Source organism: Bufo bufo, chromosome 3 (assembly GCF_905171765.1).
Source record: "Bufo bufo chromosome 3, aBufBuf1.1, whole genome shotgun sequence".
Taxonomy (NCBI): Eukaryota; Metazoa; Chordata; class Amphibia; order Anura; family Bufonidae; genus Bufo; species Bufo bufo.
Genome location: NC_053391.1, coordinates 672,725,273 through 672,753,188, shown reverse-complemented (window position 1 = coordinate 672,753,188; position 27,916 = coordinate 672,725,273). Strand labels below are relative to the sequence as shown.

At 45.6% G+C, this 27,916-nt stretch overlaps 1 protein-coding gene and 1 long non-coding RNA gene across 2 annotated transcripts in view; one reads left to right on the top strand and one right to left on the bottom strand.

The window, feature by feature from the left end:
• TMEM135 (transmembrane protein 135) overlaps window positions 1-27,916 on the top strand; it is a 355,301-nt gene that overhangs the window by 14,595 nt on the left and 312,790 nt on the right. The gene's annotated exons all lie outside the window — the stretch shown is intronic.
• Window positions 209-27,717, bottom strand: LOC120996453. Its single transcript, XR_005777781.1, has 4 exons — window positions 27,707-27,717; window positions 11,291-11,299; window positions 5,619-5,627; window positions 209-371 (listed from the first exon to the last, which is right to left on the bottom strand). It is a non-coding gene; the product is annotated as an uncharacterized LOC120996453 (long non-coding RNA).

Genomic DNA, 27,916 nt, shown 5'->3' with positions numbered 1-27,916 from the left:
CATCCGTTCTGAACGGATGCGAACGTCTGCATTATCGGAGCGGATCCGTCTGATGAAACATCAGACGGATCCGCTCCGAACGCAAGTGTGAAAGTAGCCTTAAAGAGACGCCTGCCCCCTCCAGGTCTGAGGGAGCAGGCTGCCTCTTTCCCCCTTTCACCATCTTAGGGATTTTAGGGAATCTTCAGCCTAGGCACGGGGACACGTTTATTCCCACCTTCAGGGTCTGAACGTGGGCATAGAAGTCTAGGGAGAGCTGGTAGGGATTTGTCAGGAGGTGACCTTTATCCCCAGTTTCTTGCCTAGACGCTTGTTTGGTGGTATTCTGTGTATCTCGTATCCTGTCCACCGTGACAGAAACAATGTATCGTCTTATTGATAATGTCTCCAAAGTTTCAATGTTTTAATAATGTTTCCCAAACGTAGAGCGTAGATTTCAACCTTGTATATTATAGGTAATAAATCATATCATAGGAATACAGGTTGCTTGTGTAGGAAATGGAGCTCCAAGGCCTCGGTGCGGCGTCCTGCACTGTCAGTAGCCTGGAGTACACTTACCCTACCAGTATAGGCTGAGGTATACGATCTGTCTGTATGGCAGCTGTGGTCTTGGGCTCTTGGCGTCCCACGTGGATACCTGATGTATCGCGTAGCTAGGTCGATATGACGAAGTTCGCGTCAGGGGTCACGTGATCGGACTCGAATTTGCCGGCTTCTATTTGAATCGCATTGTCTGTAGAAGCACTTGTATGAAGAAATCTGTAATGATTCGATCTTTGTATGCGAGTCTTGTAACTTTCCAGTATCCTCCACGTCCTTTTAAAATTCTACCACACACCATTTAAATACTGATAATCAAAGTATGGCTTTCAATAAAATCTAAATAACAGCAGGATAGGCCAATAAACCTATCAATCGTTATGGCAGAAAGGGGAGGATATGACTATACTTCCCCCAAATCCTAGATGAGATGCCAAGCCTGGAGAGGGTACGATAAGGGATCAGTCTGGGTCAGCACAGGAGCAGTGGTGGTGCAGTGGTGGCCATCTTGATGGAAAGTCTGGTCTCTGTCCATGTCAGCATGCAATCAGCTTCGCTCTAAATACCCGGAAGTCGGCGGTGGAACGCAAATACAGGAAGTAAATCGCAGCTATTACTAATAATACAGAAAAAAGGACAGAGAAACTATTGGGCATAAAAATAATTGTACAGATGAGCAGCCACTATACCCTATTACTACAAGAAGATTATTTGACTTTTGAAAATTAGTATTTTTTGCCTTATATCATTGTCACTTCTTCAGCTTAGCAGACGGGGGATGGGGAGGTAAAAAAAGATGAATATTAGGTGCAAAATTAAAATTCTAAGTAGCACCCTACCTCACCCATAGATACAAATAATAATAACAGACGGGCCAGTCCAAACACGTAATAATTTAAATAAAGCACACAAAATCAATATTAAGGCCACAAGGGGTAATGGTGTTCAGCCTATATGTCCATCTAGCTTCTTTCTGTTTCAAAATGGTGTCCAGATATCCTGATCGTCCCAGGCCTCACCATTATGTTTCACAGTCACATGTCTGGAGATAGGTTTGTTTCTCACATCTCCCACATGTTCCAGAATCCGTCTCTTGAATGCGCGGCACGTTTTGCCTACATACATCAAATTGCACGTGCATTTACATAGATATATCACACCCTCGGTGTTGCAGTTAGCAAAAGAGCAGGTATGGTATACCCTGTGTCCACCAGAATCTGAGAACGGAGACCCTCTAACGATGAATTGACAAGCTTTACAGTGGCCGCAACGAAAGGAAGCAGTCTGTCTATTGGTCAGACATGTCTCTTTTTTTTATCAGTCTCAAAATGGCTTTGAACCAAGGTATCGCTTAAATTGCGACCACGTCTATACGTAATTGCTGGAGCATGTGGAATAAATCCAGAAATATCCGGATCGGTTTTCAGAAATGACCAATGTTTACCAAGTACATTTCTCACTTCCTGTGCCCAGGAATCAAACATTCCAATAAGGGCTCATGCACACGACCGTATACCCTCTGAGACATGGCACCCTCTTTCTCAAAATCCTCATTCCCTCGTACAGTTCCTCCGTGTTCTGATTCCCTTCTTTAGTGAAATAGGATGAAAACTCCCTCATTGCAAAAAACTGTTAGTGGAGGTACCTTTACGATGTAGGGATGTCTGAATCATATTATCTTTTTTCCATAGCTGAATATCTAGAAAAGCAATAGAATCTTTCTGTATCTCATGGGGAAAAATGTGATGGTGCCTCCATAAATATATATCTGTTCCATGGGTTATAATATTTATGCTGTGCCGTCTGAACCACCTCATGGTTCACATTTGCATCCACATTTGTATCCGTAAGGAAAGGAGATGCAAATAATATCATCAGTAGATGGTCTCTGGAAGCTTTATGACAACCTTGGCTGTTGAAAGAGGTGCGTCATCTCTGTTAGATATATTTGTCCAGGTACATGATGTCCGGCTGTGATCTCTTATGCTCTAAGCGAAGTTGTGTTTCTTAGATTTTCTCCTGAACTGTAATTGAGGCTTAGAACTTGCTTCTCTGAGTGATTTTCTATGAGGCTTTGAGGCTGGAAGTTGGACCTTTCCAAGGATGGGAACTGAACCATTTTGCGGTATGAGAACTTTTTACTGAGGTCGCGTTCATTCATATCTTCAAAATTTGCTCTTCAGATAACATCCCATGTAAATGGTTTTTCTGGAGAGTTAGGATAAGACCACCAATGCTAGACTCCTGGTTGGAGGTGGATAAAAAAAAAGCGATGTGGCGTTTTGTTTGGGTGGCGATGCCCTACCACTACCTTATGTGACCTACACTGTCAGCATAAATAGGAAAAGAAAAGCATAACGAGTTCATACCCTACTGCAGACCCTTAAATTAATATGGACCCCATAACAAGACCCCTAAATTTATTTCGTTCCCAGACCAAGCCCCTCAAAAATTCAGACCCCAGGCCCTAAAATAATCGCTAGAAGTTCATTTAGAAGTTCTTCAGACCCTTTCCCTTTTTTGACATTTTGTTTTATGTTTCGGGTTCGTGCTAAAATAAAAAAAATTAGGTTTTTCCTCATCAATCTGCACTCAATCCCCCTTGAGAAAAAAATAATTTTAGAAGTTTTTGCAAATTTTATTCAAAAGGAAAAACTAATTTTGCATAGACATAAGTACAGTACTCGGACCCTTTACTAGGATACTTGACATTTAGCTCTGGGGCCTCCCATTTCTCTTGATCATCTTTGATATGTTTCTACACCTTGATTGGAGTCACCGGTGCGAAATTCAGTTGATTGGACATACGGTAATTTGGAAAAACACAGCCCTGTCTGTATAAGGTCTCACAGCTGACAATGTATATCAGAGCAAAAACCAATGAGGAGGAAAGAACTGCCTGTAGAGCTCAGAGACAGGATTGTGTGGAGGCCAATATCTGGAAAACAGCACAAAAACATTTCTGGTCCATTGAAAGTTCCCAAGAACACAGCGGCCTTAATAATTCTTAAATGGAACTTGTCCTATCCTCGTCCACAAAACAGACAAGAATAGGACATGTTCTATTTTTTGTGGAACGGACAAACGGAAACAGAATGCACACGGAGTAATTTCCATTCTTTTGCCGACCCATTAAAGTGAATGGTTCCACATACGGTCCTGTGCATGAGCCCTTAGGCCTCGAACGTACGTATTTTCTTTCCGTGTTCATTCAGTTTTTTTCGCGGACCGTATGTGGAACCATTCATTTCAATGGGTCTGCAAACAAAACGGAAGTTACTCCGTGTGCATTCCGTTTCCATATGTTCGTATGTCAGTTCCGCCAAAGAATAGAACAAGTTGAATTTCTGATTTATAATATTCCCCCATTATGGTAATTTCTTCACTTCTTTCTTGTCTTAGGATGTCTGCATTCAGTTGGTCATTGTCTCAGGCAGTGTCTAATTAATAGAGGTAGCAATTATGCCAACAGATTATAGGATACCAGTAACAGAACGATCATTATATGGGAATCGCTGGGAGTGCATGACGTATTGTCCGTTTAACCCCTTTAAAGGGATATTGACCTATATGTAGGATAGGGGTTCAATACCAGATCAGTGGGGTACTGACATCTGACAACCCCACAAGTCAACTGATTGGGCGCGGAGCTGCAGGACCCCGCACCGTCGCTACACAGTGGGCGGAGCTGTACTTCCGAATCCGTTCTCTGTGCTAGTGCTGGCGACTGCTGTGAACAGCTGATCGGGGGGTGACTGGGTTAAAGACCTCCACCGATCTGATATTGATGACCTATCCCTGTGATGGCTAACCTCCGGCACTCCAGCTGTAATAAAACTACGACTCCCAAGATGTACACTTGCTTGGCTGTTCTCAGAACTCCATAGAAATGAATGGTGCATGCTGGGAGTCGTAGTGTCACCACAGCTGGAGTGCCAGTTAGCCTATCCTAAAGATCAGTCATCAGTATCCAGAGCCTGGAAATTCCAGTGACGGTTATATCCGAGGCAGACAGGTGCTGGGATAGGATTGCAGCTCTCAGGATCAGCGGTAACGCCAAACCTGACCAATTAACCTGGCCCCTTATCTATTAGACAGAGGGAGGGGGCTCCCTCTGTTCATCCCATCAGCACCCCTGCAGCACAATTGTGGGGTGCCAGTGCCTATCTAAGGCAGTCTAATAAATTGCCTTCGGTTCATTCACACGACCGTATAAATTGGTCCGCATCCGTTACGCAATTTAGCGGAACCAGCGCGGACCCATTTATTTCAATGGGGCCGCAAAAGATGCAGACAGTACACAGTGTGCTGTCCGCATCCGTTGTTCCATTCCGCGGCCCCGCAAATATATAAAGCATGTGCTATTCTTGTCCGCAATCGTGGACAAGAATAGGCATTCTCTATTTGGCACTGGCCATCTGCGGTCCTCAAAATGTGCAACGTGCATGGCCGTTATCCGTGTTTTGCAGATCCGCAATTTGCAGAACGCAAAACACTTACGGTCGTCTGAATGCACCCTTAGTCTATCTTGGGCAGTAATGCTCTGGATTACTAAGTATTACATGTCATCAAGGTTTAGTCCCCCAGTGGGTCTAAAACAAAGTGTAAATTAAGGTTAAATAAAGTTTATAAAAATAAATCCTAATGGGGGAAAAAAAAATCGCTCTTAGGCCGGGTTCACATCGCCATTTAGTTTTCCATTCTGCTGATCCGTCCGAAAAACAAAAAACAAAAATGGATCCTTTATTTGGAGCATCCCAAAGGACTTTTTCCCCATCAAAAATAATGAAACTCAGACGGAAATGGCTAAAACGAATGCAAAATAAGCACAACAGATGCTCAAAATAAAGGATCCGTCTTTTGTTTAAAAAAAAAATAATTCTGTTCGGACTAATCCGGAAAATGGGAAACTAAATGACGAAGTAATAAAACATAAAATATATACACATTTGGTTATAGTGGTTGTCCAGTGATGGCCTGTCCTGAGGATCGGTGGGAGTCCGACACCCCGCACCCCCACCAATCAGCTGTTTGGCTGTAGCTCCGTCAGCTGTGTAGCGCACAATGCTCCTCACTACAGCACTGCTCTCTTTGTCTTCAATGGGTTGTAGTAATGCGCTACCTCCTCTTAACAGTTTACGTTGCTCTGTAGCCTCGGTGCTATCTTCTGGTACCGGAGCTACACCCGGACAGCTGATCAGCAGGGGTGCACGGTGTCAGACCTCCACCAATCAGCTAATGGGATAGCGCCATCACTAATGTATTATTTACACTGCACAGTGAACAGTGTCAAATTTCTTAAAATAAGAATGCCAAAAAATGCCTCATTGCCGCCCTCCCCCAAAAAGAGGCAGGAGGCATCCACGTTTTTGCAGAGGAACTGCAGCTCAGCTCCATAACCCCACCATCATAAAGTGATCGAAGAAGATGGGTCGGCACTGCGGTTTGCATGTGGTGCTCGTGTCCAGGGAAGGCGTCCCACTAGTATATAGCGAAGAAGGAGCGGCACTCGAGTGCGTGCCAGTCCTTCACTAGATCATAAATTGATGTCATCACCCCTTAATTAGATTGCTAGCTTGTAAATACGGTTAGCTCGCGCCTGGTGCTGCGGCAGTTTCCTATCCACTGGAATGGGTTGAAGCTCCGTATCGGGCATATCCATGATTCTGCTAAAAATGGAAGAGACTAAGCGGGCACTACAACTCCCACTCAGTGAGCTGCAGTACCAGTCATAACCACAAGTTTACGCATAGCGCTGTGACTGGGTACACACTAAAGGAAACCTTATAAGAGTTATCCAGGAATTAAAGATTTTATTGGCTTTCCTTAGGATAGGCCATCAATATTAGATCGGCGGGGGTCCGACACCCCGTTCCCCCACGATCAGCCAACTGCTTACTGCAGTATTCACTTCAAGGGGCACAGCGATGCATTAATGTCGACTACAACATGGTGCCAGAATTCTGGCATCGGATGTTTGTAACAGCTGGTTGGTGGGGGTTGGGGTGTTGGACCCAGAATCTAATATGGATCTGGATTGGACGTCAGTATAATAATAATCATCATTTATATGGCGCCAACATATTCCACAGTGCTTTACAATTCAAGTAACAAACAGAATTTGGGGGGTACGGTCTCTCCTTGGGGAGAGAGCGCCTTAATTGGCGTGTGGAGGCTTATAAGCCATACATGCTCCTCTGGATTTCTGGGAAGACAGGGATGCAAATGAGCTCTTAACAAGCTCTGCCTCCAATACCTCCAGATGTAAGGCAGCTATCCTATAAGTCAATGTTCGACCGTTGGTCCTATAAGTCAATGTTCGAGCATTTACTTATAGTATAGCTACCCTACATCTGGTGGCATCAGAGGCGGAGCTAGTTTAGAGCTCATTTGCATCTCTTCCTTTCCAGAATTCCAGAGGAGATTGTATGGTCTATAAGTCTCCTCATTCCAATTACGGCACTCTCTCCCCAGGAAGAGACAGTACCCCCCAATTCCTGACTTAGGCCTCTCACCCAGGTAAGCCAGTAGTCTCTGTTCTGCACTGATGAGGAGAAATCACCCCCAAACAGCTGTCTGCAGATGAGATGCTGGCTTATTTAATACCCGAGTCATGTCTCAAGGCCTGTTTAAACCAGTGTTTCCCAACCAGTGTGCCTCCAGCTGTTGCAAAACTACAACTCCCACCATGCCCGCACAGCCAAAGGCTGGCCGGGCATGTTGGGAGTTGTAGTTTTGCAACAGCTGGAGGCACACTGGTTGGGAAACACTGGTTTAAAGGGTGGAACACTGACTTATAGGATAGCTGCCTTACATCTGGAGCCATTAGAGGTGGAGCTCGTTAAGAGCTCATTTGCATCTCTTTCTTCTCAGTACAAACAGTACAAAGTCATAAATAACATAGGAACACACAAGTCAACAATTAAAACAAGAAGAATGATGGCCCTGCTCTGAAGAGCTTACAATCTATGAGGAGATAGGTGTGACAAGTGCCGATAGTCAGACTCCCATCATCACTAAGCACAGATCATTAGTATTAATGTCTCGGGAAAACCCTTTAATGCTAAGGTAGGTTTGGTCCATAAGGGGGTTAATATTTTGTTATTTGCTCAGTTGTTTGTCTTGGACTACCCACATTTTTGGAAGTTTAATTTCCTGTCCTGTGTTTTGTTGATTGCTTTACCGAGAACGTGGACACTGCACAACTAGCTTTATTTATTCCATTGGTTTTGGTCGCCGTTCGTAACTAATTCACCCACTTTTCCAAAGCATTCACGTTTAATGTGGATTTAATGAGAGCGCTCGGCTCCTGCGGATGGCTGTGTAATCCCAGCACCGTGCTCGATGGTCACACAGATCATCAACACCCGCCTATGTAAAGGAGACTGGATGCTCTAGCCAGAACAAAATGGGTCATGGAAGCCAGAAACAACAGGATGGTGGTCGTAGTCCATCCAGTTAACGTCCTTTGCTTCCAAAATCGGGTTCATTTATTGAAAACCCAATTATTAGTTATCAGTATTTTCTGGAAGATGCTGGTATATTCAGCTGCCAGGGGAAAACACATCTCCTGAACTGTAATTGAGGCTTAGAACTTGCTTCTCTGAGGGATTTTCTATGAGGCTTTGAGGCTGGAAGTTGGACCTTTCCAAGGATGGGAACTGAACCATTTTGCGGTATGAGAACTTTTTACTGAGGTCGCGTTCATTCATATCTTCAAAATTTGCTCTTCAGATAACATCCCATGTAAATGGTTTTTCTGGAGAGTTGGGATAAGACCACCAATGCTAGACTCCTGGTTGGAGGTGGATAAAAAAAAAGCGATGTGGCGTTTTGTTTGGGTGGCGATGCCCTACCACTACCTTATGTGACCTACACTGTCAGCATAAATAGGAAAAGAAAAGCATAACGAGTTCATACCCTATTGCAGACCCTTAAATTAATATGGACCCCATAACAAGACCCCTAAATTTATTTCGTTCCCAGACCAAGCCCCTCAAAAATTCAGACCCCAGGCCCTAAAATAAATTTAGATCCCAAACCAGACTCCTAAATAGATTAAGACCCCAGACCAGCCCCCTAAATAAATTCAGACCCTATACCGAACCTTTCTTTAATTAATAAAGAACCCATAACAGATCCGTAAATAAATTCAGATCCTAGAGCAGACCCTTAAATTAATATAGACCCCATACCAGACCCCCAATTTATTTAAACCCCAGACCAAACCTCTAAATAAAATCAGACTCCAGATCACACTCTTGGGGTCCATTCACACTTCTGCAAAAGTCTGCATCTGTTCCGTATAAATTTTTAATGGGGCCGTAAAAGATGCACTTCCGTTCCGCGGCCCCGCAAAAAAAATAGAACATGTCTTATTCTTGTCCGAATCCACGGACAAGAAAAGTCATTTCTATCATAGTGTCGGCAATTTGCGGACCGCAAAACAGTTGCGGACGTGTGAATAGACCCTTAAAGTGGTTGTCCGGGTTCAGCTCTGAACCCGGACATACCCATATTTTCACCCGGGCAGCCCCCCTGATGTTAGCATCAGAGCATCTCATGCTCCGATGCCCTCCCTTGCCCTGCACTAGATCGCGCAGTGAGTTCGGTGTGTTAGATGACATCACCGGGTCTGATGGGCGCGCTTTAGTGCTGCCCTAGCTGTTTTACTGGCTAGGGCAGCACTAAAGCCCGCCCATCAGTGCCGGTGACGTCACCGGAACTCCTGAAAATGCCTTTGCCCTGCGAGATTTAGCGCTGGCCAAAGGAGAGCATCGGAGCATGAACTGCTCCGCTGCTCAAGTCAGGGGGGCTGCCTGGGTCAAAATGGAGGTATATCCTCCCTTTTAAAGGGAGTGTCCGTCCTCAGAGACGGCAAACCCAGTGGTCAGAAGGTGTGCCTCATTAAAAAAAAAAATCTTCACACTCTCACCATTCAGCTGGAACCGCAAGAAACCGGGAATGGCACATAGCGGATAGGTGAGTAGGTTTATTTTTTAATGGGGAACACTTGGGGCTGTTGCCTGTTAAACTGGACAATCCTTTTAAATTAACTCATTCCCCAGACCAGAGAAAGTCTGGTTGTGCCTGGTATTGCAGCTCATCAACAGTCTCTGGCTCATGGGTGCTACTGCGGTCTGTATTATTGTTTATTTTTGGACCTTGCATTGTCTTCACTCTCTTGTATTCCCTTTTGAGTACTATTCATTGGTTCTTTGTCCTGATTGTGTGGGGAGGGATTCATTTTCTGTTTTTATCACAGAGTATTTTTATCAAATGTTGTTATAATAAAGATCATATTGTTTGATTATCTTGACATATTGTGCAGGGTTGCTGTTTTTGGAGTTACTAGCTCATCAACGGTGAAATAAATAGTTTTGAAGTTTTTGGACAATTGGATTGACACCTCTGGCGGTGTCCAGGAATGTTAGCCCTGGCAGATCTCCTCCTCCCTGACAACCTGTACCTCCATCAACAAGTCACGAAGTTCCCTGAGCTTCTGGTAACCCAGATTCTGGGAAAATTATCAATTCTCTTATATAAAGCATTTTCTATAGCTTCTATTGACCCATAGCACTCATCGAGTCTTTCCCACACCATCTTTAGGCCTTTGCCAGGATAGTTTATGTTAATGTCTCTGATTCTTTTGGCGTGTTCAGCAGACTCGCTTCCAAGCCACTTTACCAGTTAGATCTAACTCCTCACTACACAGGAAAGATCTAAGGCTACTTCCACACCTGCGTTAGGTGCGGATCCGTCTGGTATCTGCACAGACTGATCCCCACCTATAATGCAAACGATTGTATTCGATCAGAACGGATCAGTTTGCATTACCATGAACAAACAAAAAAAATGGTCGGTCGGTGAACTTTATAAGTCCTTTGGTAATGAGCTCCCGTTTAGCAAAGAACTTAGCGAAGTCCATGGCGGCCTGGTTAGCATCAATACTACCCGGTGTGTTGTTGTTATGCTGCGTGTGTGGTGTATCACCATACCTTTTAGGGGTTTCTGCCTTAGGGCAATCTGTATAATACCGTTCTGACGCGAAGGGAGTCCCAGTCGTGGCTGGCATCGATTTTGTCGCATACCGTCCTGCTCGAGGTACTGCAGTCCAAAGTAGGATTTTTGACACTCTGTATAGGCTAGCTGATATACTGGATCATAGTTGTCATCTGTCTTTTGATGCTGATAGACATATTCTGAGACGCGCTGTCCTGGATATTGTTCATCTAGGTCTGGTCCGAATACTTGGCTGTGTTTCTAGGATTCGGGAACTCCATGGCTTCTAGGAACTCTGCTTTGGTGTCACAATGTAAGGGGAGGGGAGGAACACCAGAATTACAACAGAAGGATAAGACCAGGAACTAGGCCACAAGGCTAGGGAAAGGTAAATGATATCCACCTAGGAAACCCTAAACCTAGCCCTGACTCCTGTCAGTATAAATAGACCCTAAAGGTGGGAATATTCATACACCGTAAACCTTGGCCCTAGTAACCATGAATATCCCTAGGAGTAGTGACAGGGTCTGAGACTACTGGTTCCTTCCCAGATGAACAAACCAGCGTCTCCCTGAGGCCTAGTAAACAACAAGAAAATGGAGACAACAAAATACAAAGAGAAGTACACTTATCTTCAATAGAAAATGGATGAGGACCACAAACCAGCTCTTCCAACTCCAGGCAGATAATATCAACCGCATGGTATGAAGTTCGAGTCCAGACTAAATAGAGGAGCAGTAATGACCACAAGCTGCACCTGAAACAAGAGGTGTGGTCATTACTAATAACAACACTGCAACAAGTGAAAACAGAGAGGCTGTCAGATAAACTAACTTGCAGCCAGTCTCTCAGATCTTCTAACCTCTGTCATGGGAGGGACCGTGACATTTGGCTACTGCGGCTGTCACTTCTTGCTCTGCGGCAAGTATTTCCAGTGACACTTGCAGGCATACTCTCACCTTTTCCATTGACACTTGCAGGCAGGCTCTTTCTGTTTCTTGATTTGCTTGCCTTAGCTTTAGTTGCATCTCTTGTGCGGTGAAGGAAGACCTTACTTTTGCTGCCTCAGCTTCTGCACTGGCGAGAGCAGCAATTTCTTTTATTGAGGACTTGCTAGAGCAGCTTGCTGGTGACCTGGTCCTGAATTATGATGCCCGATTAGTGGACATTGTGTGCCTGTTTGCTGGCTGCTTAATGTCTCTGTGCAGACTCAGTCTATGTAGAAACTGACTTAAGCATGGTCTGGATCGTGCTGCACTTCCTGGTGGCTGCACTCTCACTTCTTGTGACTGTATGGCAGCAGCTGCAATCTTGTACGCAGGACTGCGTGTGTGATGGCGGCTCCGTATAGTCAGATCCACTATCGCTGGTGACCATCATCTGTTTTACTGTTCTGTCTTCACACACGTTCACACAGTGTGCAGTCAAATATTTAGCATAAACCATTCCTGTCTTCCAAATAAGAGGACTGTTCTTTGTAGTCTAACTTGTTTATGGGTCAACAGGTTGTACTCTCTGCGCGATGCGCGTGAGTGATAGATTGTACAAGTGGGGGAAAACTACAAGAATACAAATAGCATGTATAAGTATATAGCATAGCATGTACTTTAACATTTACAGTCATCAGTGAAGGCACATGGTAAAATGGCTGCCTGTACATAAGATTGCATGGCTAGCAAACAGTAATAACAACTCCCTGAGTAACAATTACAACTAGCTGAACAGCTCTGCATAACATCATGTCCCTGAAACAAAGGTAGATCTCTCACTAGATATGCTTGTACAAGAATGTTGGAGTTTTTCAGAAGGAGACATGCATAGGACAGCTCTGTACCTTGTCCTGGAGACTTCTCTTTCCAAGAATGCTTTGCACTCCCACAATGCATTGCACCACCCACAATGCATTAGTCTTGGTAACAGGAAAAACAAAGTGTAATACAGCTTAACACCATTAGATGGTGCTATAACCATACTAAACACTTCAGAAATACAAAGACTTAGGCAGACGTGATCTGTAATGATTCTCTAAGCCTGCTGGATAGTTTTAACGCTAGTGTGAAATAAGCCTTATATCGATTTTGGCTTCCATTGTTTGATTGACTTGCAACTGACGTTGCATCCAGATATTTGGCTTATTTGAAGACTCTTCAATTTAAATTCGGCGATGGCTAAAGAGGTGTTTGCAGGAGTCAAAGATGAAACGGATTTTCCTGGACCAAAATATCGATGGCCTGTCCTCAGTGTCAGATCGGTAGAAATTCAACTTCTCTGCTGAAGTAGACAGATGTAAAAGAAAAAAAAAATGAAGAGGGCATGGTTTCCTCAAACAGCTAATCAACGGGACTCCTGCCCCCTCTACCAATTTGATATTAAGGACCTACCCCTTTATTGGCCTTTCCTTATAACTGGTCATCAATGTTTGATCATTGGGGGATCCTAGCAGATCAGCACAATGAAAGCACTGAAGGCCGTTCTTGGCTGGTACTGCAGCTGAGCCCCATGGGCATATTTCATGGCGACCTCGGCTTCAGAAGCTCATGACTGTCCAGGCAAACATTTTTTACACTTGCATGTGCATGTAGGGTAGACAAGGGTGCCCACGAACACACTGTTGCTGAAGGGCCCACATACTCCTGGAGCGAGCCATGTCTCAATAGATATCAGTTGATACCATCGCAAAGTATCTCATGCCTGTGGGCATCTTTGCCGTGGTGGGCAGACCAGGTTCTAGTAAGAGCCTTGAGGTTTGAAAGAATGTTAACGTCTAATTTTTTTCCCCCTTAAGGCCATGGTGTAGCATAACCTTTCCCTGAGCATATGTGATTGATTTGCTGCAGTTATAGCCGTCTGTATCATTTACATTAATCTCTGGCATCTTAAGAAATAAGAACTCTTGAGGCCGAGCACTTGCGAGATGCCGAACACTGTTATACTGTATGAGTCACTATCAAACCCAACCGCCTCATTTGGTCTTGAAGAAGTTTGTATGGTCTTCTTAAAGTCATGGTAATGAACATGGAATGTCCTAGGCAGCTCTTACAGCTGACAAAAGCTGGCATCGTATCCCGTGCAAAAAGTTAGCAACATTATAAATCAAGGCAGGGTCCAATATCTGGAAATCTACTGGAGGAACTTGCTGGAACGTTTGAGCGTGGACTGTGATTTTGTCGAGATCTGCCAAGTTGTACCTGCATCTGATTTTCTTCGTTTTCCTTTAAGATGTAATCCACTGAAAGACTGGATTTCGAATTGAATTCCTTGCTTGAACTTAAACGTCTAAAACTGTCACAGTAGACAAAATAACAACTAATGCATTGTACTTATACATGGACTTTAAATTCCTGCGAGCTTTAACATTCGGCTTCTAAGGATTGTGTTCTTGACAGAAGATTTCTGGGGCTCAGCGAAGCTTTGTTCCATCGGCATTTCTCTTTCTCTCTGGAGACTGGATACAAATTTCAAGCTCTTGAGAAAATCTTGTTCTTGGATGTGTAGGAGATAGCCTTTCGGGGTATTAAAACAAAAAAAACTCCCTAAATTACATGGAAAAATGAACAGAGCAGGTGATGTTGTCATGGCGGTGCTCCTTGCCTGCTATCTGTGTGGGTGCGGGCGCCATATTACTTACCCTTCTGATGTTGCCCAGTGGTCAGCCCTTGCCAGCCCTCTTCTTGCAGGGTTGGTCGCTGGAGTCCACAGGCCAGTCTGTGCTTGGCTGCTAGGCCTTATTCCCTGTCTTATAGGGGGCGCACACCTCCAGGATTTTAAAGGGCCAGCAAACCGATTCTGTATTTTCATCAGCCAATGACTGGACATCTGTGGGTAGTTAAAGGTGTTGTGTCATGAAACATATTCAAAATTTTTCATACCAGCACCTGGATCTGAATACTTTTGTAATTGCATGTAATTTAAAAATTTTGTATAGCCACTGAGTTATTCAATAAAATGTATCTGTATAGCTCCACCTGCTGATTGTTCTTTCCCTTTATTTTTTTTTGTCCGTCTCACTGAGCTGGTCAAACATGCTCAGTTTAAGGGCTCGTTCACACGAACGTATTTTGCGTTCCGTATATGGGCCGTTTTCTCAGTTTCGCATACGGTCCGTATACGGAACCATTCATTTCAATGGGTCCGCAAAAGATGCGGAGAGCACTCTGTGTGCTGTCCGCATCCGTTGCTCCGTTCCGTGGCCCCGCAAAAATTATGAGTCCTTTCCTATTCTTGTCCATTTTGCGGACAAGAATAGGTATTTCTTTAATGGGCCTCCTGTTCCGTTCCACAAATTGCGGAAGGCACACGGACGGCTTCCGCAATTTGCGTAACGCAAAAAAAAAAACGCAACTGTTGTGTGAACGAGCCCTAAGTCAACTGCCACCAGCGATATGTTCTGTTAGAAGCTGTGGCAGTTACAAGGATAGAGCTGCAGCAGAAAGGACACGCTCCCCGAGCTGCCAGTCTGAAGATAATCTAGCAGAGAAATTGGCGCAGTGAACGGGGCGATCTCTGGATCCATGTGAGGTACAGGGCTGGTTCTAGCTTTGTTAGAAAGAGATTGAGATTGGCATGTACTATATGCATGACGTGAACGCATAGCACCCGCACTGAATCCTGACCCATTCATTTCAATGGGTCTGTCTACATGAGCGGTTTTTTTCACGCATTAGTTCAGCGTTGCGTGAAAAACGCAGCATGTTCTATAGTCTGCACTTTTCACGCAGCCCTGGCCCCAGAGAAATGAATGGGGCTTCAGTGAAAAACACATCGCATCCGGAAGCAAGTACGGATGTGATTCGTTTTTCACTGATGGTTGCTAGGAGATGTTTGTAAACCTTCAGTTTTTTATCACGCGCGTAAAAAACGCATCAAAACGCATTGCACTCACGCGGAAAAAAACAACGCAATTGCAGACAAAACTGACTGAACTTGCTCGCAAAATGGTGCGAGTTTCACTGAACGCACCCTGAACGCATCCGGAGCCAATCCGTCACGCTCGTGTGAAAGAGGCCTAAGTGGTTGCCGAGAACCAACATCACAATCATTGCAGACTGGGCCTGGAAAAGAGTCCCGGCCACCTGAGAAGAGTCCTGGTTATTCAGTAGACAGTCTTCTACCTAGTTTTCTCCCTTTCTCTCTAGGAGAGAACTGCCAATCATCAGCAGATGGGCGGGAGAGCAGGAGATTAGGAATAACCAGGACTCTTCTCAGGTAGATTTAACTCTTTTCCAGGCCTGGGCTGCAATGATTATTGCAGCCCAGCTAAAACCACTTACTTTTAGCTCATGAGTGACACACCGCTGAGATCAGCATTTCTGTCACTAAGTTATACTGCCCTCGGTGAGGTCAGCATAAAGTTGATGGCAGGTTCCCTTTAAGGCACTTTTCCCCTGGGAGAGGTGCCTGAGCAATAGGTTTCCTAGTTTGCTAGTAATCAGTGAAGGTGTGCTATTATGATCATTTGCCCGTGTACCAAACCTCTGCATGTATTACCAGCTGTGACCCAATGCTGCCTGTCCTGGCGTTAGCTTGTCTCCATATTGATCCATTTCTGCCTGCTCTGACCTTGGACTAGTCTCTCGGATACCCATGAACTCTGCCTTTCCTGCCCCTGCACAGTCTGACACTGGCAGCACTGATTGGATGATGTCAGACTGTTCCTGGTTACACTTCCAACTAGGGTTGTTTCGGGTATCGAATTTTCGATACTCAATCGATACGATACAGGGATTTGCCTTTTATCGATACTAGCCGGTGCTACTGCACAGCCCAGTATCAGAGAAAATAGATCGCGCTGCTCTCAGCGCGGCCATGTTCCCTCAGCAGCACAGGGAAGAAGGAAGCTGTCTCTCCCTCCCCCTTGTGCTGCTGCCGCTGCCACTAATGGGAGCGAAGAGGAGAAGAGGAGGGCAGTGTAATCCTGGGGCTCCGATCGGTTACCATGGCAGCCAGGACGCTACTGAAGCCCTGGCTGCCATGGTAAGCTCCCTGCTGCTGTGTGCACTATGCACAGGGCAGCAGGGAGAGTGTAAGATCCTATTCACCCTAATAGATCTCTATCAGGGTGAATAGGACAAGGAATGAAAAGATCCCAGGTTCTAGCCCCTAAGGGGGGGAAATAGTTATTAAATAAGAAGTAAAAAAAACAGCAAAATATTAAGTGTAAATCACCCCCTTTCCCAATTTTACATATAAAATATATAAACAATAAATAAATTACCATTGCCACGTTCGAAAAGTCCAAACTATTAAAATATAAAAAAAATCTCCTATGCAGTGAACGCTGTAAAAGAAAAACCGCATGATTCGCCATTTTTTTTTTTAGTCACCTTGTCCCCCCCAAAATTAGATAGGACTGTTCGATTATGGGCCGGACATTCCATAAAATGCGGAATGCACGCGGCTTTTTTTGGGCGTTTAATTTTTTTTGCGTGGTATGGAGTATCGCAATACTTTTTTATGGTATCGAAACCGAATCAAAATTTGGGTTTCGAAACAACCCTACAGCCAACTAGTAATGCCCATCCCCAGGGAGAGGTGCCTGAGCAATAGGTTTCCTAGTTTGCTAGTTATCAGTGAAGGTGTGCTATTCTGACCGTTTGCCTGTGTACCGAACCTCTGATCCTCTTCTGCCTGTCTTGACTTTAGCCTGTCTTTCATATCGATCCATTGCTGCCTGCCCTGACCTTGGACTAGTCTCTCGGATACACGTGAACTGTGCCTTTCCTGCCCCTGCAAAGTCTGACACTGGCAGCACTGATTGGATAATGTCAGATTGTGCAGGGTTACACTTCCAAACGGTAACACCCAGCTGGACCTTCACTGCAAACTGCTAGTAAAGTAATTCATTCATAAATAATAAAGGAACACACAATGTAATTACATGAGGGGTGCAAGTAGTTACTAAAACAGACATGTCAGGAGAGGGGAGAGCTCCCCTTTAAATATGGCATTCTTATCAATTTCCACAATAATTGCTGAATATATTTTGAATGATAAGCCAGTCCTGGTGGTCTGTACTAAACCCTGCTTGTTTAATCATGGCGGCAGACAATAAGTGGTTGCAGCAGTCTTCTTTATCACATGGCGTGTAAGGATTCTATCCGGTCGATGGTCTGGAAAGGAACACGTTAAAAGCTAAATAAAGTTTTCCAATATTTCAAATACATGGTATTAGATATCAAGCCTTCATGCCAAGACCTAGTTAGGAGTTTAACTGCCATGGTCTACAACCGATTCACTTGGCATAGCACGAATGGCAACAACAATTGTAGCAGACGGACATTTTTCTCAAAAAAACAAAAAGGAAGAAAAAAAAAAACTAAGATAAACCACACCAGCAACGTGATAACCGGCAGAACGTTCCACAATCATTTTACATTAGGAGGCTTTTTTTTTTTCATTTTGGGTTTGGCAGATGTTCCCGAAAGAGAAGATTGCAGCCAATTAGAACCCGTCCAAACGTATTTGGTCGTTGCTTTTAAAAAGAAAAGAAATTACAGAATTTATTTAAAGAGCCTCTGTCAGCATGGTCAGCCGTCTTTTACCAGGCATATTGCCTGTAGATCATGCTGAATAAAACAATACCTTATTTATCTTTGTAGGTTACAGCATTCCCGAGATATGAGTTGGCAGTTGGAGCACCAAGGGGCGGGCTGCAGGGTTTTGAGCACCGCTACCCTCGGTGCTCAGTGCACTCCCCCTCCCCTTTAATTGGGTAGTAGAGAAACAGAGCTTCCGGCAGGATGGAAAGGTAAGCTCTCCTTCCCGCACGGCGCTCGACTCCATTAATAAATCTGAAGTAGGGGTGCACCGAAATTCCGGCAGCCGAAAATATCGGCCGAAAATGTACCTAATCGATTTCGGCCGATATTGTTACATATCGGCCGAAAATATGGGGTGTAGGATTTGTCACCCACCATCTGCGGGCGGGCGGTTTACTGCATCTTTATTTTACCTTACAATTGTGACGCTCCAGTAAGAACTCTGCAGGCAGAGCGGAGGGCGGCGTAACGTCACTTACTCACGTGACGCGCCTGCTCCGCCTCCTTCATTCATAAAGTGGGCGGAGCAGGTGCGTCACGTGAGTAAGTGACGTTACGCCGCCCTCCGCTCTGCCTGCAGAGTTCTTACTGGAGCGTCACGATTGTAAGGTAAAATAAAGATGCAGTGAGTGATGCTGTGAGCAGCAGGGCCGGGGCTGTTATGGGTAGGGGGATCGGTCTATGGCACTGCTATGGGGAGGGGGGATCCTGTGCACTGCTATGGGGAGGGGGGATCTGTGCACTGTTATGGGGAAAGGGATCTGTGCACTGTTATGGGGAAAGGGATCTGTGCACTGTTATGGGGAAAGGGATCTGTGCACTGTTATGGGGAAAGGGATCTGTGCACTGTTATGGGGAAAGGGATCTGTGCACTGTTATGGGGAAAGGGATCTGTGCACTGTTATGCCCATAACAGTGCACATATCCCCCCCCTCCATAACAGCGCCACCCACAGATCCCCCTCTCCATAACAGCGCCACCCACAGATCCCCCTCTCCATAACAGAGCCACCCACAGATCCCCCTCTCCATAACAGCGCCACCCACAGATCCCCCTCTCCATAACAGAGCCACCCACAGATCCCCCTCTCTATAACAGAGCCACCCACAGATCCCCCTCTCCATAACAGCGCCACCCACAGATCCCCCTCTCCATAACAGCGCCACCCACAGATCCCCCTCTCCATAACAGCGCCACCCACAGATCCCCCTCTCCATAACAGCGCCACCCACAGATACCCCTCTCCATAACAGCGCCACCCACAGATCCACCTCTCCATAACAGCGCCACAAAAAGATCCCCCTCTCCATAACAGAGCCACCCACAGATCCCCCTCTCCATAACAGCGCCACCCACAGATCCCCCTCTCCATAACAGAGCCACCCACAGATCCCCCTCTCCATAACAGCGCCACCCACAGATCTCCCTCTCCATAGCAGCGCCACCCACAGATCCCCCTCTCCATAACAGCGCCACCCACAGATCCCCCTCTCCATAACAGCGCCACCCACAGATCCCCCTCTCCATAACAGCGCCACCCACAGATCCCCCTCTCCATAACAGCGCCACCCACAGATCCCCCTCTCCATAACAGCGCCACCCACAGATCCCCCTCTCTATAACAGAGCCACCCACAGATCCCCCTCTCCATAACAGCGCCACCCACAGATCCCCCTCTCCATAACAGCGCCACCCACAGATCCCCCTCTTCATAACAGCGCCACCCACAGATCCCCCTCTCCATAACAGCGCCACCCACAGATCCCCCTCTCCATAACAGCGCCACCCACAGATCCCCCTCTCCATAACAGCGCCACCCACAGATCCCCCTCTCCATAACAGCGCCACCCACAGATCCCCCTCTCCATAACAGCGCCACCCACAGATCCCCCTCTCCATAACAGCGCCACCCACAGATCCCCCTCTCCATAACAGCGCCACCCACAGATCCCCCTCTCCATAACAGCGCCACCCACAGATCCCCCTCTCCATAACAGCGCCACCCACAGATCCCCCTCTCCATAACAGCGCCACCCACAGATCCCCCTCTCCATAACAGCGCCACCCACAGATCCCCCTCTCCATAACAGCGCCACCCACAGATCCCCCTCTCCATAACAGCGCCACCCACAGATCCCCCTCTCCATAACAGCGCCACCCACAGATCCCCCTCTCCATAACAGCGCCACCCACAGATCCCCCTCTCCATAACAGCGCCACCCACAGATCCCCCTCTCTATAACAGAGCCACCCACAGATCCCCCTCTCCATAACAGCGCCACCCACAGATCCCTCTCTCCATAACAGCGCCACCCACAGATCCCCCTCTCCATAACAGCGCCACCCACAGATCCCCCTCTCCATAACAGCGCCACCCACAGATCCCCCTCTCCATAACAGCGCCACCCACAGATCCCCCTCTCTATAACAGAGCCACCCACAGATCCCCCTCTCTATAACAGAGCCACCCACAGATCCCTCTCTCCATAACAGCGCCACCCACAGATCCCTCTCTCCATAACAGCGCCACCCACAGATCCCCCTCTCCATAACAGAGCCACCCACAGATCCCCCTCTCCATAACAGCGCAAATCATTAAAAAAAAAGTATTTTAAAAGTATTTGGGCAAAAAGGCAGTTTCGGTTTCGGTCAAGGGCATCCTGAATTTTCGGTTTCGGTTTCGGACCAGAATTTTCATTTCGGTGCACCCCTAATCTGAAGCATCTTTTCTTAGATCTCTCCATTGCAAATTTGTGAGTAAATTGACGGCTGGTTGTTACCATTACCTTGTAATCTTGTGCTGTTGTTAAAAGGATGTTTCCTAACGCAATCTGACCCTGGCAGCACTGATTGGACCCTGTCTCAGTGTGTAGACACACCTCCAACTAGCTGTCACTTTATTTATTAATACATTTCTAGGAGGAAAAAGAGAGGAACGCACCGTTCAAATTTGTTAATTTATGAAAAATTGTATTTCAGATTTGCGTTCCAGATCAACAGTTTTGCGTTACTTTTTTATTGATGGCCTGAACTCAAGACTGGCCACACCCTGTCCTTCCGCCAACCCGCTGTGTTACCAGAGGCTAGCCCAAAACTACCTCTACACCAGCTATAGGTTGCCTTACTTTGACACTGATTTTTACACCAATTGTCTCACAATTTTGGCGAAAAATGGCGCATCTTAGGCTCCGCTCCCTTCGCTTGGCGAAATGTATCATTACATTCAGCTTAGCTAGCCCTACTTACTGCATGTTTGTGACTTTTTAAACGCCATTACGACAAAATATAATCGCGAGTGGCGTTTATACGTACTTTCGAAAAGGGGGGGCCAGCAGGCCTGGGACATTTTTCTTGATTTACGCCCGTTTTCTGACGTCGGTGAAGACAGAAATCTACGGCAGGTCCAAGCTCACATAGATTTCTGTTAAGGTGCATGAACTGCCGGGAGATGCACCTAATTTATGACGATAGCCTGCACCTTGCCAGAAATAGGCGCATCCTCCGGCAGCTCAGGGGGTATCATAGACTGGTGTAGAAAATGCCGGTCTTGATAAATCTCCCCCATTGTTCCTGCTTTCTCACCGGATTTCCTGCAGGTTCCCTTTGTCTTCTGTTCGTCAGCCGCGCCCATAGTGGTGTCATGATTTAGCGCAAAAATCTCCAAAGTCTATTCCGTGATACTTCCGACATCCGTTCCACATGTTCACAAAATACGGAAGGTATGTTTCCGTGCGTCTTCCATTTTTTGCGGATCCGCAAAAAACGTAAAGTATCATTTTTAATAAAGATTCAAAGGTGACATGACAGGGAATTAAAGTTTGCGGACACGGATCCGCAAAATACAGATTGCATACGAACCACATTCCATGTGCAATCCACATTTTTGCAGCAGGACGGTAGACTTGAATGGGGCCACGGACCGCACTTTGCGGACAAGTATAGGACAGGTTCTATCTTTTATTCGGACATACGGAAGCGGATAGCACACAGTGTGCTATCTGTGGATTTTTGCGGTCCCATAGGAATGAATAGTACTGCATCTTGTCCTCAAAAATGTTGAACGGATGCGGTAAGAAAAAGACGGTCGTGTAAGTGGGCCCTAAGGGCTCATGCATATTATTGTCCGTATTACGGAGAAGGATAGGACTGTTCTATTATGGCCAAGCTGTTCCATTTCGCAAAATGCTGAATGCACACGAGCGTCATCCGTATTTTTTGCGGGTCGCAATATATACGGTCGTGTGCATGAGCCCTAAATGGTTGACATGTGTATGCACTTCCTATAATAATAACCCAAATTCTTTCGAAACCAATTTTCTGATACGGAGACTCTCCGCGGTGGAGCCGCTTGGGTATGAGTTACTATGAAAACAAGGCGTCTTCCTCTTCACACATTCCTCCTGAGCCGGTACACTCGCTGCAGTGGAAAACTCTATTTAGTTAGTTTATATTGGAACTAAAAAGCTCCATTCCTTGGATTCACTTGGGAGTCGATGGAACTTTCCTATGGAGTGTATATGGAGGTCACTGCGCTGCGGAAAATGAATTCATGTGCGATTGGCGTGGTGACTATTTCTTGAGTTATGGGTCTGCTATCTGCCCTCGTTATTCACCGAAGCAGACGGCGGAGTCACATTCCCATTGAAGGGATGGAAGAAAAACATCACACGTCTACGGTGTCCTCCTCATTCCAAAATGACATGGCTGAACATTTTAAAGGGGTTGTCCCATGATTAATGTAAAAAATGAAAATCAGACATCATATAGTACAGGACAATCTCTTCCTAGCAAAGCTAGAACCAGCCCTGGACCTCACATGGATCCAGAGATCTCCACATACATTGCTCCAATTGCTGTGCTAGACTTATATCAAACTGGCGGCTCAGGGAACGTGTCCTTTCTCGAGGGCTTGTCCTTTCTACTGAAGCTGGACAAAGCATTCAGAAAAAGAGCAAACAGCAGGTGGCGCTATACAGACACATTTCAATGCATAGCTCACTGGCTATACTACGTTTAGAATTATGTGCAAGTACAAAAATATTCAGATCTGTGTCCTGGTTTAAAAAAATCTAGAAAATTTTTCGTGGGATGACCCACTTAATTTTACTCCCAACAGGCTTCACGATGGAGGCCTACAGTACAGACGTTTATGCTGTCATCATAGGAGTTTTTTTTTATCACTTCCCTGCTGCCGTACGACATTATTTGGTGGAAGTAGGGTTGTTAAGTATGGCACCTACTAAGGAGCTGCCGGTTGCCTGCTGTTTCACACAGCAGACACCAGGAAGTAATGTCTGTGGTTAGCTATAACACCGATCCCAGAAATGTAACCCCTTAGATGCCGTGATCTATTATGACCTAGCATCTAAGAGGCTATTCCCTGGAAGCACTGCTGTCCCAGCAGCGATCAGGGGAGCCGTTCATTCCGTGTGGTAGCCCTAGTCCCTCAGAAGGGTCCAAGGCTACCACACCGATAGTTTCTATGTAGCCTTGCTCACTACATATGCGGCAGGGGCTGCCTATGTAATACAGCTAACAACCAGCCACAATGACTAGGAGTGGAGATGAGTCCAACCCTGCTCCTTTTAACCCCTCCGATCATCTCGCTGCGGTGAAATTGTGGGACTTTGATGGATTGTTATGGCAGGCTGAAGACTTGTGAAGCCTCCCAGGCCTGCCATAGTAATTTCCTGTGGTATGACTTAAAGTATGGAGAATCCCCATAGACTGGAATAGTATACTTTTGCAGTCTATGGTATCAGTGTGTGTTCAAGTCCCCTAGAGGGACTAAAAAAAAATGTTATCGGTAATTATTACTCAGTACTCATAGAAGACTGTGACTTGACTCTTATAGCAAACCTCTGACGCCCTGTGGCTGTCATGGTTGACAAATTAAAGTTGCTGTATCGGAGAACAAAAACAGGTGAATAGCCCATGATACTTCCAGGGAGAAGTTGCCATTAGGAATTACAGCAACAAAATATATTGAATAGCCCAAAAATGAATAAGGCACGTACTTGCATACATTGAAGAAATTGCAGCGTGGACCATTTTTTTGGCTCCAGTGACCATTCACATGGCCCTTGCTGTACTTTTTATTCAATTCGACGAAGACTGATCCCACCTCTTCGCTTGATCTTGACATTTTGTGTGCTGGTTTAGATGGGATCCCCCACCATTCTGTATGAAACCTAGCAGATCCTTGGAAGAAGGGGGACATAAGGATGGATTTTTCCCAATATGATTTATCTGATAAGGGTACTTTCACACTTGCGCTTTTCTTTTCCGGCATAGAGTTCCGTCCTAGGGGCTCAATACCGGAAAAGAACTGATCAGTTTTATCCCCATGCATTCTGAATAGAGAGCAATCCGTTCAGGATGCATCAGGACGTCTTCAGTTCAGTCTTTTTGACTGATCAGGTAAAAGATAAAACCGCAGCATGCTACCGTTTTATCTCCGGCCAAAAAAACTGAAGACTTGCCTGAATGCCCGATCCGGCATTTTTTTCCATAGGAATGTATTAGTGCCGAATCTGGCATTTAAAATACCGGAATGCCGGATCCGGACTGCGCATGCGCAGACCGAAAAAAAGGTGAAAAAAATAAATGCCGGATCCTTTTTTTTCCCCGGATGACACCGGAAAGACGGATCCAGCATTTAAATGCTTTTTTCTGACTGATCAGGCATTTTTCAGACTGATCAGGATCCTGATCAGTCTTACAAATGCCATCAGTTGGCATACGTTTTGCCTGAACTGCTTGCCGGATCATTCTGCCGCAAGTGTGAAAGCGGCACCAGTAGATTCTTGTGTCTGCCTTAGTTAGGCTACTTTCACACTAGCGTTTCCGTTACTGATAATACAACAATCTGCATCTGTTATGAACGGATCCGGTTGTATTATATTTAACATAGCCGGGACGGAAAGTCAATGGGGGACGGATCTGTTTTCTATTGTGGCAGATTGTGGCAGAGAAAACGGATCCGTCCCCATTGACTTGTATTGGGGGTCATGATGTCTTGCTCCGCATCCCAGGACAGAAAGAAAAATACAACATGCTGCGGTTTGCTCTCCGGTATGGGAACGCAACAAAACGGAATGGAATGCATTTCGGAGCACTCCGTTCTGTTCAGTTACGTTTTGTCCTCATTGACAATGAATGGGGACAAAACTGAAGCGTTTTTCTCCGGTATTGAGCCCCTATGACTGATTTCAATACCGGAAAACTAGTGTGAACGTACCCTTATTCAGGTTTCTTGCATTCTTGTGTGCATGGAACATGGTCGAATCAGGACTAAGACCAGTCGGTCATACAGTTTCTCCATGTCTGTGTCTACGGCAAACGGGTTGTCCCACAGAATAGGTAATAAGTGTCTGATCAGTGAGGGTCCGACCACTGGGACTCCGAAAGATCACCAGATTGATTAAATTAAGCATGCGTAATGCTCATTCAGACTTTATGGGACTGCAGGGGATAGCCAAGTACAGTGGTCCCTCAAGATACAATGGCCTCAGGAAGCAATATTTTCAACATACAGTGGTGTTTCCTGGACCAAGACTCAACGTACAATGCCTCAGACTAAGATGCTGCAAAGCAACACAGGTTGTCCCAGTGAGAAGACTTGACCCATCTCGATCTGAAGAGCAAGTCTAGACCGGATCTGCAATTGGTTTATGTAGCCATATCGGACAACTGTTTTTAACAGTGTGATTGACATGACCCATCTTGACCTAAAGAGAGTCTGAATGGCCTTTCCTTAATTTTAAAACCCTTTCCAACCAATCAAGGTCACTTCTCTGGTAAAATACGGTAGCTGTATTAGCTGCTAGTTAGCTGATATTCCTGACTATTATATGTAAGGACTTGTTTTATCTGTCTTAGTTATCTGCTTATTTTTCTTAAATCTTCATTTTCTCTTATCTTGGATGACATTTTGGGGCTTTGGAACCGATTACTCAACTTACAATGGTTTCAACATACAATGGTCGTCCTGGAACCAACTAATATTGTAACTTGAGGGACCGCTGTACAGTACTCAGCCGTCTCCTTCACCGACATAGACTTTGTATAGAACGTAAGTGTGCGTGCTTGACCACTGCTCCATTCAAACATGGACATGAGACTCGTGTTCTGGTGATCTGTGGGGTAAGAACCTCACCAATCAAATACTTATCACCTATCCTGTGTCCGGGACAACCCCTTTGGAGGGAATGGGAAAATTTACCTCTTGTTTAAAGAGGACCTTTCACCGATTCTTACCCTATGAACTAACTATACAGATATGTAGAGCGGTGCCCAGGGATCTCACTGCACTTACTATTATCCCCGGGCGCCGCTCCGTTCTCCCGTTATGCCCTCCGGTATCTCCGCTCACTAAGTTATAGTAGGCGTAGATACCAGTCCCTAAGTTATGGTAGGCGGAGTCTGCCCTAGCGCTGGCCAATCGCAGCGCAGAGCTCACAGCCTGTGAGGTTATTTTCTCCCAGGCTGTGAGCTCTGCAATGCGATTGGCCAGCGCTAGGGCAGACTCCGCCTACCATAACTTAGGGAACGGAGATACCGGAGGGCATAGCAGGAGAACGGAGCGGCGCCCGGGGATAATAGTAAGTGCAGTGAGATCCCCGGGCGCCGCTCCACATGTCTGTATAGTTAGTTCATAGGGTAAGAATAGGTGAAAGGTCCTCTTTAAGTCAAGATGTTGGATTATGTATTTTTTTTTATTGGATTTTTTGGTGATTTTGTTTAAAAAAATAAAATAATAATAAAAATCCTGTGGTGGCCACGAAGCCTAATAATAGGTCGATACTTCCTGTTCTGTGCAAATCGCTTCTGAGTAGTCATCTCAATATCATCTCATGCAGGATTACAATGAAAGATAACCCCTCTGTATAGATAAAATTGGATACACCATTCACAATAAATCAGGGTGGATTTGATTTAAATCACTAGTCAGTAAGGCTTGATTTAAATCATAGTTTTCTAAATAAAGACAAATTCTTGCTGGTATAACTAAGGCTACTTTCACACTAGCGTTCGGAGCGGATCCGTCTGATGTTTCATCAGACGGATCCGCTCCGATAATGCAGACGTTTGCATCCGTTCAGAACGGATCCGTCTGCATTATTACTTAGAAAATTTTCTAAGTCTGAAAGTTGTCTGAGCGGATCCGTTCAGACTTTACATTGAAAGTCAATGGGGAACGGATCCGCTTGAAGATTGAGCCATATGGTGTCATCTTCAAGCGGATCCGTCCCCATTGACTTCCATTATAAGTCTGGACGGATCCGCTCGCCTCCGCACGGCCAGGCGGACACCCGAACGCTGCAAGCAGCGTTCAGGTGTCCGCTCACTGAGCGGAGCGGAGGCTGAGCGCTGGCAGGCGGATGCATTCTGAGCGGATCCGCCTCCACTGAGAATGCATTGGGGCCGGACGGCTGCGTTCAGAACCGCTCGTGAGCCCCTTCAAACGGTGCGCACGAGCGGACACCCGAACGCTAGTGTGAAAGGAGCCTTATAATATGCAAGTAGATGAAGATTTTTTGACTAACAACTTTTCATATTAGTTTGATTAGGTTGATTCTGCATTCATAGGTTTGTAGAAGTTAGGATTAAAGGGTTTCTGTCACCCCATTAAACCGTTTTTTTTTTTTTTTCTTTACTAATATTCCCTATAGTGCGATCTCATGATACATAAGCAAATTAATCATTTTGGTTCAGTAGAATTTGCTAAAAATCGATTTTTAAAATATGCTAATTACCTTGCTACCAGCAAGTAGGGCGGCTACTTGCTGGTAGCAGCCGCATCCTCCGATGGTAATGACGCCCCCTCGGCATGC